A 15,750-nucleotide genomic window follows, 5' to 3' on the forward strand; every position below is an offset into this window, starting at 1 on the left:
TTTGTTATGCTCAAAATTAAAGTTTCTATTATATGACTTATATGATTTAAAAGCCTTACCGAGTGCTTAACTCTCCAGTTTCCAATCCAACTACAAATATTTCTGTAAAATAAATATACTCATGCTAATTGAATCATAAATGCTAGCATCCATTGATTTGAGGAAGATTTAAATTCTTTTTAGAAACAACTGTTTGTTTAAAAAAATTGTGATCTGTAAATGTTTATACCTCTTTCAATGCCTGTGTACTTCAGAAGAAAATTATCTTGAAGTTTTTTAGGTTTGTTTGTTTTCTTTATCCAAATTAAACAGACCAGCATCACACTGGTTGTAGCTGTGGCAATAGCTTCAGAGCACACAGTGGAAACTGCAGTAGGTGGTGGGGGGAGATTGAGGTGACACAGAGGATAGGGCATGGGCCTGTGGTAGGAGCAGCTCCTTGGGTGACTAAGGCATGACAACATCACTGTCCTGTTTCTGAAGCTCATCAGCACTGGAGACTAAGCAGACTCACAGAGTTTAATTTCTAGGAAAAAGATGATAATTTGAAGGAACTGACATTTGATTCAGTTTTGAGGAGGAAAGTAGAAAAAGAATGTGTCTTTTAGTCTGTTCATGGTGCTATTACAAAATGCCACAGACTGGGGGCTTAAGACAACAGAAATTTATTTCTCACAGTTTTGGAGTCTGGAAGTCCGAGATCCTCATGCCAGGTAGGGTGTCATGTAGGGCCATCCTCTGGATCACAAAATTTTCCAGGTGTCCTCACATGGCTGAAAGGTCAAAAGAGGTCAGTGAGGTCTCTTTTATTATAACACTAATCACATTCCTGAGGGCGCCACCTTCATGACCTAATTACTTCTCACAGACCCTACCTACCTCCTAATACCATCAAAGAGGACATCAGGATTTCAGCTATGAATTTTGGGGATACACAAATGTTTAGATCATAGCAAGGTGCAAATTTGAAGACATGTTCCAGATGCAGTGTATTCCCCATTACCCCTGCAAATACAAGTCAAAAGACACACATGGACAGTAGTGTTTCTCAGCAGCCAAAATAGCAGTAGGGGGATGCACTTACTGGCACTGAGGCTTAGATGAAGCCTGAACTGCTTGCTCATTCCAAACAGATGACATCATTCCAAAGAGCAAGAACTCCCTCAGAACAATTCTGCAACAAGTAGCTTATTGGAATCCTCAGGCATTTGTTACATGTATTTTAAAGAATTACATTTCTAAAAAGACTCAGAGACTGGCCTAGATACAATCAAATAGGCAGTCATTGGGAGTTCCTGCTCTGCAGAAAACTAAATCCATTGCAGAGTGATACAGGCAGCAGACAGTCAAAAGCTTCTGTAAGTTCTAGTAGAGATGTTATATCTTCCCATTCTTAGAAATAGCTTTTGAACTTAGATTTAATGGATACTTCAATGCATAAAAAAGCTTGATATATTACCTGACAAATATAGCATAGCTCATATTACGTGCTCATTTAAATCTCACCAATAAAAAATCTACTGCATTCTGTCACTGGCCCCTACAGCTGCTGCCATCCCTACCCGATTCATCTCTATCTCAGCTTCCCTGCCTGCTATAAATCTTCCTCCAGTTGTAAATTATCACTCCCAATTCGCTTGGCTCTCTTCAGGACGAGGGGACCCAAAACCTACCTGTTGACAATTTCAATCAAAATGGTATCATCTGTAAGGACTAGCAAAATATAATTCTAGGACTCCTCTGAAACTTTATCCTTAGGTTAACTTCTGCTAAAGTGTCCATAGCCTTTATAAGAAAATCATTTAATTTCTCATGTAAATTCCAAAAGGAAATTTTAAAAAATTAAGGAAAAAGGGGGCTCCTGGATGGCTCCAGTCAGTTAAGCATCTGCCTTTGGCTCAGGTCATGATCTCAGCGTCCTGGGATCAAGCCTCACATTGAGCTCCTTGCTCAGCGGGGAGTCTGCTTCTCCCTCTGCCCCTTCCCCTGATCATGCTCGTGTTCTCTCTCTATCTCTCTAATAAATAAGTAAAATATTTTAAAATATAAGGAAAAAGACCAAGTATAGTAATATGATTTTGAGATTATTGAAGAAAAAGGGGAGGACTTTTAAAAAGGAGAGAGGATTGCCAAGCTAAATAACTAGAGTCTGAATTTCAGTGAAGGAGTTAAAGAGGGTGGTGCTTCTTCTACAGAGCCTTCATCAAGAGTTGAACTCCCAGATTATTTGATAAAATGTATTGCCTTTGTCTCCCATGATCAACACTAGAATTACAACAATGACTTCAGTGCTGAGTTTGATGAGCATAGGATCTTGCATGCCAGGGCGGGGACTGCAGCTAGATTTATTAAACTGGATGCACAAGGGAAACACCTTTCTCCAGTTCAAAAGAGTATCAGATTGTCCATGAAGGAGTCTTACAAACACACCAAAGAACAAGCAGACTAGTCATAGTTATGATAAAGAAAACAGGGTGGCTCATATTAAAAGGCAAATAGATTAATTTCACAAATGTCAAGCAGGGTTATAAGCAATAGCACTCTTCTTATATCAGAAGATGTGAATAATTGTAAGCTTATTTATTTAATATTAAAAAGAAGCAACAAACAAAATTAAACAGACAAGATTCATGTGTTTCAAGGTATTATTTTACAAATGTATTCCCAGAAGTAGCTTTTTATGTTTAAAAAATTTAAAAAAACAAAGTATCAACTGATACTAGTGTTATAGCTGAATAGTTGTGACAGAACATCACAGAAGTCATCTATATAAAATGAACAAAATAAGCTATACTGAGATAAACACTTTAGAGATTACTCAAAAAGGTTTCTAAGAAAATAGGTCAGTTGAAAGTATTATATGTCACATCCACAAAACATGAATTCTTCACTAACAACGTAGTAGCGTAAGTTTATGTCAAGTAGGAATGCATCAATTTCTATCATATTCCTATATATAAGCAAAAAGTTTTTCACATTTTCACTTTTATATTGAATCATAAAAAGGTTGACAATATCCTGGGAGAGTTAAAAAAGTAACTGATAATTTGAATTAGCTGTTAATGCAAGCATGACAATGATCTAAACACCTCAATTCTACCATCAGAAACTTTGCAAGCATAATTTTTTTCTGTCTTTCTGGAACAATCCTTGCCTGTCTAATCCAAATTATTTTATCATTAATGTATATTTCTTAGTGAAATCAAGTTTCTCGAGGTTGTATGTGCTTCCATTTTGTACTCTCTTCATCGTGGTCTGTTCTGTTCCACTGAAACACCTTTACTTTTTAATTTCTGCAGATGACACTTCTCATTGAGGGATATGCCTATTATACTCAAAGCCTAAAAGTATGTGGTAAATCACAGGAATGTTGCCCTTATGGAGGGCATGAACGAAAGTCGTAATACTTTCTAGTTTACAATATTGAAAATTTCAGTGGTATGTAATTATAAATATATTAATATATATGGTATATGTAATGGTATATAATTATATATATATTTTTTTATATATACACCACTTTTTAAAGATCTACATTGCTTTGGCAAGATTTATTCCTGCTCCCTGCTTTGAAACTTTATGAGAATCATTGAACCATTCTTTTAATAAAGGGAGCTTTGGAATTGGATATATTTTCTTAGGAAATATCTTTTTCCTACATTTAAGACATTTTAACCAATTTTTGAGAGCAGCACAAGAATCTTTTTCTTAACTACAAAAAGGAAAATAAAGAGAAATATTAATGAAATAAGTTCATGCAGTAGGTTATTCTTGCACAATGCTGCATATTAGCATAGGGCTGTTTGTATAGCTAAGAAAACTAAAGGATTATTAAATGACACAATACTTGATGAAAATAGTTCAAAATATAGATATTTTTTTAAATGGAAAGCTAATATAAATAGATTAGAACAAGATGTCTTGCATACATGATATAGCTGCATTATATGCATAGCAAAATAGCCTTGGGTGAAAATGAACTTCAGATTTTTCTGACTTTATGAGAGAAGAAACTGGAAAAGAAGTGTCATATATAATTTGTGGTTTTCAGCTCCCTAAAAGTTGGAACAGAATTTACCTTTGACGTGGTCTTTATCTTTGTTCTAGGAGGGCGGGGAGAGCTCATTGGCTTTTATTAATGTAAAAATAAAACTTAAAAAAATCATTATTAATGAAAAGTTTGCCTGAAGAAGTTATTTATTCTGCATAAAATTTTAAAAGACTAATAATTATAGTAGAGTTTCATCTTAAGTTGTATTTCTGAACATTTTGTTTAAAATATGAATTAAAACGATGTTGTTCCTGTATTTATTTTTTTCCATAATTCAAACAGATTTTCACAAACCAAAAGCACAGACCCCTGAATGATTAAAGTGAGACCTGAAAGCTTTTTCTTTTACTTTTTACTGAAGAAGAGATGGAAAATGAACTAAAGTGAGCTGGATGCAGCTGAAAGGAGACATTTACATCTCCCATGGCGGGTGCTATTTTAAATGAAGTAGTCCAGACCTTGGCGCACACTGAAAGTGCTTTATAATGTTCTTGAGAAGAGTGTGAAACCACACTCTTCAGTAAAGAGGGAAAGATCTCTCCCATGCTGGGCACAGGATAGAAAATGAAGGATATTTTCATCTCCAAAAAGTAAACAAAGGATATCATGAGGGTGATCAATAGCACAGGTAGAAGCAGGGTGTCAGGATAAGAGTCTCAGAGCACAGGAACTCTGCATTACTGTTTTGACAAATGTAAGCTAAAACTCAGGGTCGTTTTCTAAAAAACCTTAGAAACATACAAAGAGTAACAGTTTTCCAGTAATTAAGTGATGTGTCCCTGAGAATTTAAAATTTAAAAATCATATTGCAATGTGACCTCAGTTTACTTACAAAGCTAGTCACCAAGACATTTACGGTTGTGTTTCACACACTGTGCTTCATCTTGGCATTATCCCTTTTCATTATAGACTCACTTTGTTTTTCCACTTACGTTCCAGAAACGTTTTAGAAATTGAGGTCATTATTAGTGACTGAAATAAAAACAACCATGAGTTTCATAATGCCATAGGAAAATTCTGTAAGAATCAGGATTGCCAGATAAAATACAGAATGCCTGATAAGAACAGATTTTTTGCTATTAGTATGTCTTCAAAAATGTTGCATGTGGTATACAGTACTTAAGTGAAAAATTATTTGGTCTTTATCTGAAATTAAAATTTAAATGGGAATCATGTGTTTTTATTTGCTAAACCTGGCAACCCTAACAAGAATGCCTAAGAAATACATCCCAGTTAGTGTAAGACATTTTCTCCCAAATGTTTTCACAATGTGACCTACGAAATATGAGGTATGTCCAGCATATGTTGACAAATGGGAGAGAGTACTTGTGTGTAGAGATAGTGAGCTCAGGACTCCAACTATTCCAGGCTCCAAACACAACAGTCAGTGTGTCCAGGTGAGTGAGTCTACTCTCAGGATACAGAATACATTGCAGAAGGAAAGATATCTGACTTGTTTTACATACAAATAAGACTTCTCTTCCATTCACAGATGTCAGTTCCTGAGAACTACTGTAGTCCTACACATTTTCAATTTTTTTTTCTCATCACCTCATAAGAAACTTAGAGAGATATTTTAATGAAGAGTGTTGAATTTTTGTGATCAGGTAGACTTAAGTTTTGAATTTTAGTTCTTCCAGGGATGTGTAGATGGTTCAGTCAGTGAATTTTAGTTCTTCCATCTACCAAGTCTGTGACATGGGAAAAATACATATAACCATATTGGTCTTTTTCCTTACCTGTAAAATGTACATGAAATTGCCTAAAATAGGATTAATGTCAAAATATATTAAAATCACTAGTGTAATACCTGATAAGTTACTCATAATTAAAAGGTATTTTCACTAAGTACCATGAAATGGCTTTCTGCGTAGCTTCCTTTAAAGATTTTATGACAACATAGAATGATTCCATTGCTGGTGTTGGGCAGTGACAATAGATTAGAACTCTCAGTTTAGATAAATGTATTTTTATGAATTTCCTGAAGAATATGGGTCCTCTAAAGTCTTCACTGAATTAAAGCAATTTTTCAGATCTAACTCTTTGGGTAATATATATCACAATCTTCCTTGGAGTTACTATAACTTAAGGCACTTTGTGATAATGACATTTACTTTCACTAAGAGCTGGTTTAAGAACACCCCAGTGCTCCTTGCAATACGTGCCCTCCTTAATACCCATAGCGGGGTGATGGGCATTTATTTATTAGAGAGAGAGAGAGAGGACGAGTAGGAGGGACAGAGGAAGAGGGAGAGTGTATCTCAAGCTGACTAAGCACTGAGCAGAGTCAGACGCAGGGCTCCATATCATGATCCTGAGATCATGACCTGAACGGAAACCGAGAGTCGGACGCTTAACCCATTGCACCACCCAGATGCCCCTCCACTGATTTCTAATTAGCTAAAACGCCATTACGTGGTTACAGTGAATGCAAAATAGTCTGGAAAATGTTGAATTTATCCCAGGTATAAAGGTTTTCAGGAAAAAATTAGAGTCCATTACTAAGAATGAGAGAAAAGCTATTAGATATGAAACTAGCAGTCTAGTGACTTAAAAAAAAAAAAAAACAGTATTTGAAGGTGATAATTTCAGTGGCAACACTTTGCTTAAACTGTCAAATATTTCGTGCTATCTTTAACGAGAGATAACTAGGCTTTGTCCTTTTCTAAGTCTGATTCTCCATGTTGTCTGGTGATTGAGTTTTATTCAATATCTTGCTAATAACTTTCTTTCTTACTTAAAACAAGGTTGTACACTGTGTCTAACTCAGGACCACTGGGGGACATTTGTTGCAAATTTGAAGGAATTCTACTGTGACCATGCATACACTTTGTGTATGGACAAGAGCAGCTTTGCAATATTGCTGTACATTGTGTAGTGAACAGAACTTATGGCAAAAAAAACAAATTTGATACACAGTAAATTTCAGTGACATGTATTTAAATTTATGGATATTGACATTTTATAGCCCTTGCTAATCTTTAGGATACTATTAATGGGCCTTTCAGAAAGTACAATATTAGCAGTCAATGAAATGAATTTTCTTAGGAAAGCAAAATGACTTGTATTTTTTAGAATTCTTAGAACCTTTGTGGATCACCTAAGGATTGTTTAACAAAGTTTGGTAATTATTGCTTAAAAAATAACATGGAAGAATTAACATTTGATGAGTATTAGAGAAATTTAATTCTGTTGGCATTCACTTAAATTCGTGGGCCTCAATTTTATCATAAGTAAACAAACAAACAAACAAAAGGGTGGGTGCTAGGAGGGACTATAATAAAACCTGCACTTCTTTCTAGGGATCTTTTCAAGCTATCAAATAAAAATATATTAAGATGAACATGTTTTAGAAACTATAGATATGTTATTTTTCTGGATTAGAGTGGTGTGATTGCGTATAGAAGCCTGGTCACAGGCAATGTCAGGATAATATAAATACATACCTTTGAGGGGAGTTGATCTGTGGCTCTCTACACCCCCCAAATTATATAGTGTTTGGAAAATAATCTTTCCAATATTTATTTGAAAATTTTTTTACAATAGGTATGTTAAAGTTTTTAAGAAATCAGTAATAGTCTAATGGTTCTATGCACTAAAATTAAAGATTATTTTATATACAATCATAGTCAAAGACTTCAATTGTCACCATAGTAATTTCTGTGTATTCATAGGTTGTTTCGTTGGCTTCTGTCACGCTTACTAATGCCACATTTGCATTGAAAGCTGTGAATATTGGGAATTTGTTATATCTGACTTATATTCTCTGATTTCTTTAGTGGATAATATTATATATTAAAATAGCATATATGAAATGATGCTGGCCCAAATGTCCACATGCTGCTTCTAATCATAAATACTCTGACAGCAAAATACATTATGCTTTTAAAAATAGAACTTCACCTATATGAGTAGAACATGATTATTTTGCTGCTTTTATATGATTGTACATTTCTTATATAAGTATCTAATTCCTTAGCTTTTGGTAGCAAAAATCTGAACATTAATGTCTATCATAAATTGCAGAGTTATTTAGTGGATGCTGAAAGAACTGTTTACTTATATAGATTAAAGTGATTCCTTTGGCTTAATTTTTCTGAGTAAAATTCTTGTGTAAAAGAGAAAATGTTGTTGAGATGGTGACAACTACACCCATTGTTACTGAGGAACACAGTAGGGTAGATAAATTTCAAATGTGTTCAATAAACACATCTGAAAAATTTTCCTGGAATATTTTTAGTTCTAATTTTAAGAAAATCTAAGGATACATTTTGAGACTTCAGAATTTTCATTCATTCATGAATTGTCATCAAAACAAAAACAACGCTGTTTTTAAATAAGTAAGGGCACATAAAAAATACTATATTATTGTGTTTTGCTAAAAACAAACAAAGAGGGGCACCTGGGTGGTTAAGCATCTGCCTTGGGCTCAGGTCATGATCTCCAGGTCCTGGGACTGAGGCCCACAACTCCCAGCTCAGCGGGGAGTCTGCTTCTCCCTCTGCCTCTCCCCCTGCTTGTGCTCTCTCTGTCTCTTTCTCAGATGAATAAATAAAATATTTAAAAAAAAATAAAAATAAAAACAAACAAAACACCTCCCCACCCCCAGCTCAAAACCACCACCACTAAAAAAAAAAAAAAAAAAAAAAAAAAAAATCTGAATGCAAATGTCTGATTTTCATTCTGTCCTCCTCTGATAGATGGCAGTGTAGCTCTGGAGTACTCACTCCCACCAACCCTTTATACATCCAGGTTGATTCTAAGTCATTTCAGTCATTAAATAGAGATGGTCCTCTTAGTGAGATCTCAGACTGACCATTTTTCCCCCAATTTCAATAGCTAGAAACATTGCACTGGGGTTATGAAATGTTTCATTACCCACCATTAATGCATATAAATACCTTAAATATTACTGAGAATTATTGTAAACAATACATCACACACAATATACACCAGCATTTCTACCACACAGATCCTGAAATTATTGTTTCATGTGTTAAGCAGTGAATAAGTGGTAGGATTAAAAAAAAAATGAAGACCATGATTTATATGTTAGTCTTTGATATTTGGAAGTTCTGTTTTTTTCTAGGGGAGAGCATCTAAGAAAAGTACCATATTGCCACAGGTGTAGTTTTAATAGTCAATAGATAATGTAAATATACTGAGAGGTGGAGAAAGAATGCACTAGAAAAAAAAAACAGAGAAGAAAGGTGGTAAATGAGAGGAGGTAAATTCACTTAGAGTTAAGATACAAATTATTTTTTATTATTCTTTAAATTTAGTGAAAAATCAGATAAAGCTCAGCTAAGTTTTGAGGGGTTATAGGGTGAGAAAGGTTGTACATTGTATTTCCTGGAGTATGTAGGCCCAAATGAAGGGATGTATATTTCTGGAGAAATCCATAGAGAATGAGGGGAGAATCAATTTATTAGGGAAAAGCAGGAAAAACACTTCATATTGATATTTAGGGTGCCTGTAAGTATATTTATCTTAGTTGAATTTATCCATTTCATTGTATTGAAATCTTCTTTCCAAATTCTCCCAATCCCTACCTAGAACTATTTTATTTTTTCCCCATGCTATGCATCGCCTTCTAATACGAGATCTAATTTACTTATCATACTTATTATTTATTATCTATCTACTATGGCTAAAACATAAGCTCCAAGAAATAAGAATTATGTTCTTTTTTTACTAACATATCTGAAATTTTGAGAAGAGTGCCTACCACATAGAAGACATTCATATTGAATAGATAAATTAATGGTTTCCAAAAACTGGTTTTTAAAAATTTTTAGATGTTTTAAATTGAAAAAAGTTTATATTTCTTAAATTAGATACAGTAATTAGAAGTGCTCTGTGAGTATAATTTAATTCAAAAACATTTTTAAGCACACTGTTAAGCACTTTTAATTATTTTTCAAACATGATATTTTTTTTTCCTTTTGTATTGTACTAGTTCTTTTACAATGTTAATGAGTTCTATTATTTGGCATACATTGTAATTCTAGCCCTCAACTAAAGGAAATAATTAGCCTCTGCTGGTTAGTCAGTCATTCAACTAGAGTTTAGGCACCCATATCCTTATTGAACAAATGAATTGCTAAGCACCATGGAAAGTGATGTATTAAATAAAATACAGTGAGCTTAATGAGCCTAGAATAAAATGAGGTGGGTAACACAATTATTAAAGTTCATCATTGGTCAGAAAATGTGGAATCTGTACTGTATTTTGTCATCACAGCCCAAATTTATTTTCCAGAAAGGAGCCTCATTAAGTATTCTTAATATGTTTAAAAAGAGTCATTAGCCTTAAAAACAAATACAGTTGATAAGGTTGTCAAACATAGAAAATAACTTTGAGAGGCATGAGGTTGAGAGCAGACATATCAATTACTTGCCCAATAAACTACGTAATCCCTTGGTATTCTTTCCTTTTTAAATATTTAGAGAGTGTCCAGATCTCCAGTACTAGGAGAGAAAAGACAGAGGATTATGATCATGTAGGGTGAAATTCTGACTAGAAACAAATAATGTAAAATAGATTTTTACAAAACCAAAAAATAAAAATCCACTTAGAACTTTATTAATATCCTCCCTGTTAGATATTATCAGTCTGCAGTTTGTGGCACAGTGTGGCTGCTGATAGATATTCCCTGAATGAATGGGTACATGAATAAGTACAGGCATACAAAAACACTTTACTTCCTTTTTTGGCAAATTAAATCCATCAGAATTGCATATTTCATATATTATTTTTAACAAAATTCTTGAATGTATAATTCATTCTCAGTAGATGTATGTTTAAATTTTTAATATTTGAAACATTGTTTTGATAAATTATTTTCTTATTCTCATTTGTGATTCACTATACTATGTTTTATATTTCAAATTTAGATATATAGATAGATAGAATCAGTTTATGCTAACATTGCACTGACAACATTGATGTAAGATAGATTGGTAGCAAATAAAAAAACCTAAAATATAATACTGTATAACAAATTACCTGTGTACCTGTAGGGAAATATAAATTCCAAATTGGCACACTTAATTATACTTAGAGAAAATGCATATTTTTTTTATTATCCAACAAAACGCAAGCACCATATTTGTACTTCATGTCTTTTTACATCATCCATATATCCCGAAACTACTGAATTGTTTTCTTAAATCTGACCCAAAGTAAAAGTATTTTCACGTAAATGTAAAGAAAAGTGAGTCCTTTAAAGTTAAATAATTCCAGAGGAAATGTTTTCTGTAAGAAAAAATTTGATTATCAGTTAATTCTTACAAAGCAATTTAATTGAAAATTATTTCTAATCAGCCCTGAAGAAAAGTGAATATATTTTGAAAGTCCCACAAGAGATAAAGGTCCCAGAATGTATTAGTTATTAATTGTTATACATTTTGGATTATGAACTCATGTTAAAAACAAGATTAATTATGCATTTAGTAAAAACCTTCATTATAAATAGCAGGAATCATTTTATGATGCAATACTCTTTTAAATTACAATTTCTAAGTTTTTAAAACAATCCAGTTAAACTATAGTGCAAAACAACATAAGCAACTTAAGTCCGCTTTCAGATACAGGCAATATGATTTAGTTAAGGAGACAATGAATTTTATCTGATTATTCCTGGTCATGTGAAAAGTTATTACTATAAAACTCTGATAGAATATGTAAAAAATATTCAGATGACTCTGATGTTTGGTAATTCACATCGGTTTCATTCAGATAAAAGGCCACTAATCAATAAGTTATATTTAGTGAACCAGAAAATGTATGCTTCATTTCAAACATAAATCTTTAAGTACATTTGATTTTAAAGAGTATGAAGTTTATATATCTTTCTATGTTGCTAAATTAAACAAGGAGGCCATTAGACTGAGGTAGCTCAAAGTGCCCTCTCTGCCTATGTAAGCAAACCAAAATTTAAGCCTATAAATGCCTCAAGGCATGTATACACACATACTTAAAGACAACCAATCACAAATAGCCAATTAAGCTTTAAACCATAACCAATCAAATAATTTTGTTTGCTGTGGCATTTTCTCCATATGTCTTTCCTCTAGCTCTTGTGGATTGAATACTCCTAACCACTTCTGGTTTGGTGTTGTTCTACTGGAATAAATAAATGCTTAAATAAACTCTTAAAATTTTTATTATGCCTCAGTTTATCTTTTAACGACATGTATAAATACTCAGAAATTCACATGAATGAATATGCATGGATCAAAGGAGAAAACAAGATATATAGTGAGATGTCAGTAAATTGGCAGAAGAGGAAATCCCAGCCTTAGTTTCCCCAAGAAACATAGATTTAACAATACATAGAACAAATTACCTTATGAGAAGTCTAGAATCTAGTCAAGAAGTTTCAGTCTGCAGACAAGCACAAGTCTGAGAATAACTGCATTGAAATGAGTGAAGAGAGCAATTTCACTTTATCATGCCAGCCTCATACAAGCTAGCACAGTTCAACACCAAGAAAAACCACCTTGGCCTGCGACTTCGCACAGAGGGACAGAGAGAGTGGAACATTCATCCAACATCCTGGCCTTTTGGTGAGCTGCTAAATGGTATGGTTTTTGTCTCTCCTCACAAAATTGTTGAAGGAGCTGATATAGTTCCATGATTGGACACCTAAGAACAAAGGAAAAGGAAGGGCAGCTTGCTATGGTCCATCAAGACTCTGACTGGGATCAGGAAAACGTGCATAACTGGAATTTGTCTTATAGAAGGGATGGAGAAGAATGAAATATACCTTCAAAGCCCTGGCCTTCAGCGAACTGCTTAAGGGGTCAGTTTTTGTTTCTCTTCACTCAGAGTACTGATGGAACTGGCACTGTTTGGTGGGGTTAGCTAAGAACAAAGGAAAAAGAATGAGTGGCTTGCTGTTTGAAGGCTCCCAGAATCTCTAGTCGAAATCTCTTCACTGATCTGGAAGCCTATTGAAACCAGTCCAGAAAGACTAAGATGGCTCTTTCTTCTATGCCTAGACACCTATACAAAGCTATAAGGACTTGAATAATCTAGAAGAAATGGATAAATTCCTAGAAATAAACAACTTACCAAGACTGAATCATGAAGAAATAGAAAATCTGACAAAAATAGACAGGTGGAATTACATCAAACTAAAAAGCTTCTGCACAAGAAAGGAAACAAATTGACAGGGCAGTATACAGAATGGGATAAAATATTTGCAAATCATATCTCTGATAAGGTGTTAACATGCAAAATAAATAAGGAACTCATACAACTCAAGAGCAAAGAAGAACACTTGATTAAAAATGGGCAAAAGACTTGAATAAAAATTTCTCCAAATAAGATATACAAATAACCAAATGCTATATGAAAAGATCCTAAGTATCACTAATCCTCAGGGAAATGCAAATCAAAACCATATCTCTTCACACCTGTTACGATGGCTGTTATAAAAATAAACAAAAGATAACAAGTGTTGATGCAGATGTGGAGAAATTAGAATGCTTGTACACTTTTGGTGGGAATGTAAAATGGTGCAGCCACTATGGAATACAGTATGGAATTTCCTCAAGAAATTAAACATAGAATGATCCAGCAATCCTTCTTTTAGGCATATATACAGAAGAATTGAAATCAGGATCTTGAAGAAGTATCTGCACGCCCTTGTTCATTATTCACAATAGCCAAGATGTGTAAACAACTATTGTTCATCATCAACAGAGGAATGAATAAAGAAAATTTGATATATACATACAATGGAATATTATTCAGCCTTAAAAAAAAAGAAGAAGAAGGAAACCCTGCCATTTGCAATGGCATAGATGAACCTGGAGAACTTTATGCCAAGTGATATAAGCCATACACAAAAGGACAAATACTGCATGATTCCACTTATGTGAGGTACCAAATTAGTCAAAATCATAGAAACAGTAAAATGTGATTTCCAGGGACTGGAGGGAGGGGCAAATGGGAGGTCCTCTTCAACAGGTATAAAATTTTGGTTATCCAAGATGAGTAAATTCTAGAGATCTGTGAGAGAACAGATCTCGTGTTAAGTGTTTTTATCACATTTTTAAAAAATCTCAACAATGTTGAGGTTGAGAAACTTGATCAAAAGTATTTCACTCAGTGCAGCCTATTTTCACAGCACAGTTGAAATCATATTTGAAAACATTCTTTCTTACCATTCTTTATTTACATTCATGCATCCGCATCAACCTCTGGGGATCTGGTCAGTGATTTTTGGTTTACTTTGTCTTCTAATTTTCCTGACAGTGATGACTTGTAATCCCTCTGAGTCTTAGCTGTAAAGGAAATTTGAAAATTCAATTAAGATGTCACTTTTTGGAATGGGTGTTTACTCGTTGTGGGTAGGTAATGTCTAACTATGCTGTCTACTGCTGCATATTATATTGTGATTATATTGTGTGATTATATTGTGTTTGAGTGCAATTTTTAAATTTTTATAGAATATATGGTTTATTAAAATTATAAGGAACATACTAAAAAAGATATATAGAACTATTCCTACACCATTAATCAGATTATTTTAGTACTATCATCCAAAAACTAACTTACACCGTGATGTTTCTATGCCTGTCTAATAAAAAACGTGATGAGGTATACTTAACATTCACTGCATGAATGCTGGGATGTCTCTTGAGAAGATTTTGAAGCCAGATTGTCTTAACTCAGTCAGAGAACACTTAGTGTCATCTAAGGAGAAGGGCAATTTGGGGATTAAAATGGTGCCTATCAGTCAAATTGGATTTTCAGCTTGATCTCCATTTGATTCATGCAAGACTCCTAAAAGGATAAAGGTGGAAGAGCAAGGAAAAAAAAAAGACACTGACGTGTCATTTCACTAAATCTCTATAAAATATTAGGTAGAAAGGAATAATGTATTCAGCACCTGTCACAATATACAATATAAAGGAAAAACCCTTTTTTTAATTTTGAAGGTTTTTTTTTCAGTCTGCTTTACATGTCTTCAAACATTAGCAGACATATTTAACTTTGTAAACTGCAAAATAAAAGAAAAAAAGAAAGTTTATTATGCATTTGTATGGATCCTCAAATTTATCACATCTTAATAAAAATTTTCTGCCTTGGTTATAACTCTTGCAACTAAAATTGTGCTCTATATTCGTCCCAAACTCATGATTAATTAGATATATTTTCTAATATTTTTCTGACTCTTTCTTGTGTATTCCTTTTAACATATGTTAATTAAAGTTGCAAACGAAAGAGCTATTTTAAGGATGATGCTTAAGAGGATCCAATTTACAACGCATGTCATTTCTCAGTACCATTTTTATCACTTCAGTGGCACACGAAGTTTTTTATATAATTCATAATCAGAATATATCCAATAGATACAATTGAGAAAGAAAAACCAACATTAGTCTGAAAATGGCAACATGGAGATTTACCCAGAAAGACCCAATAATTTTAGCATTCAAATTGGTAAAAAAAAGTTGTGAGAATATGCAACACATTGAACAAAAATAAATATATATGTTGTGTCAAGAATAAATGCTACTTGCCTATCATCATCAGATACCTTCTTTAGAAATATAGGAATTGAATAGCATTAAACATTTCAAAAATGACTTGTTTTCTAAACAAATCAAATTTATAAAAATGCAAATAACATTGCCTTTGCCAATTTTTTTTTTACTGAAGTACAGTTGACATACAATGTTAT

Source organism: Ursus maritimus, unplaced genomic scaffold (genome assembly GCF_017311325.1).
Source record: "Ursus maritimus isolate PB19 unplaced genomic scaffold, ASM1731132v1 scaffold_10, whole genome shotgun sequence".
NCBI lineage: Eukaryota > Metazoa > Chordata > Mammalia > Carnivora > Ursidae > Ursus > Ursus maritimus.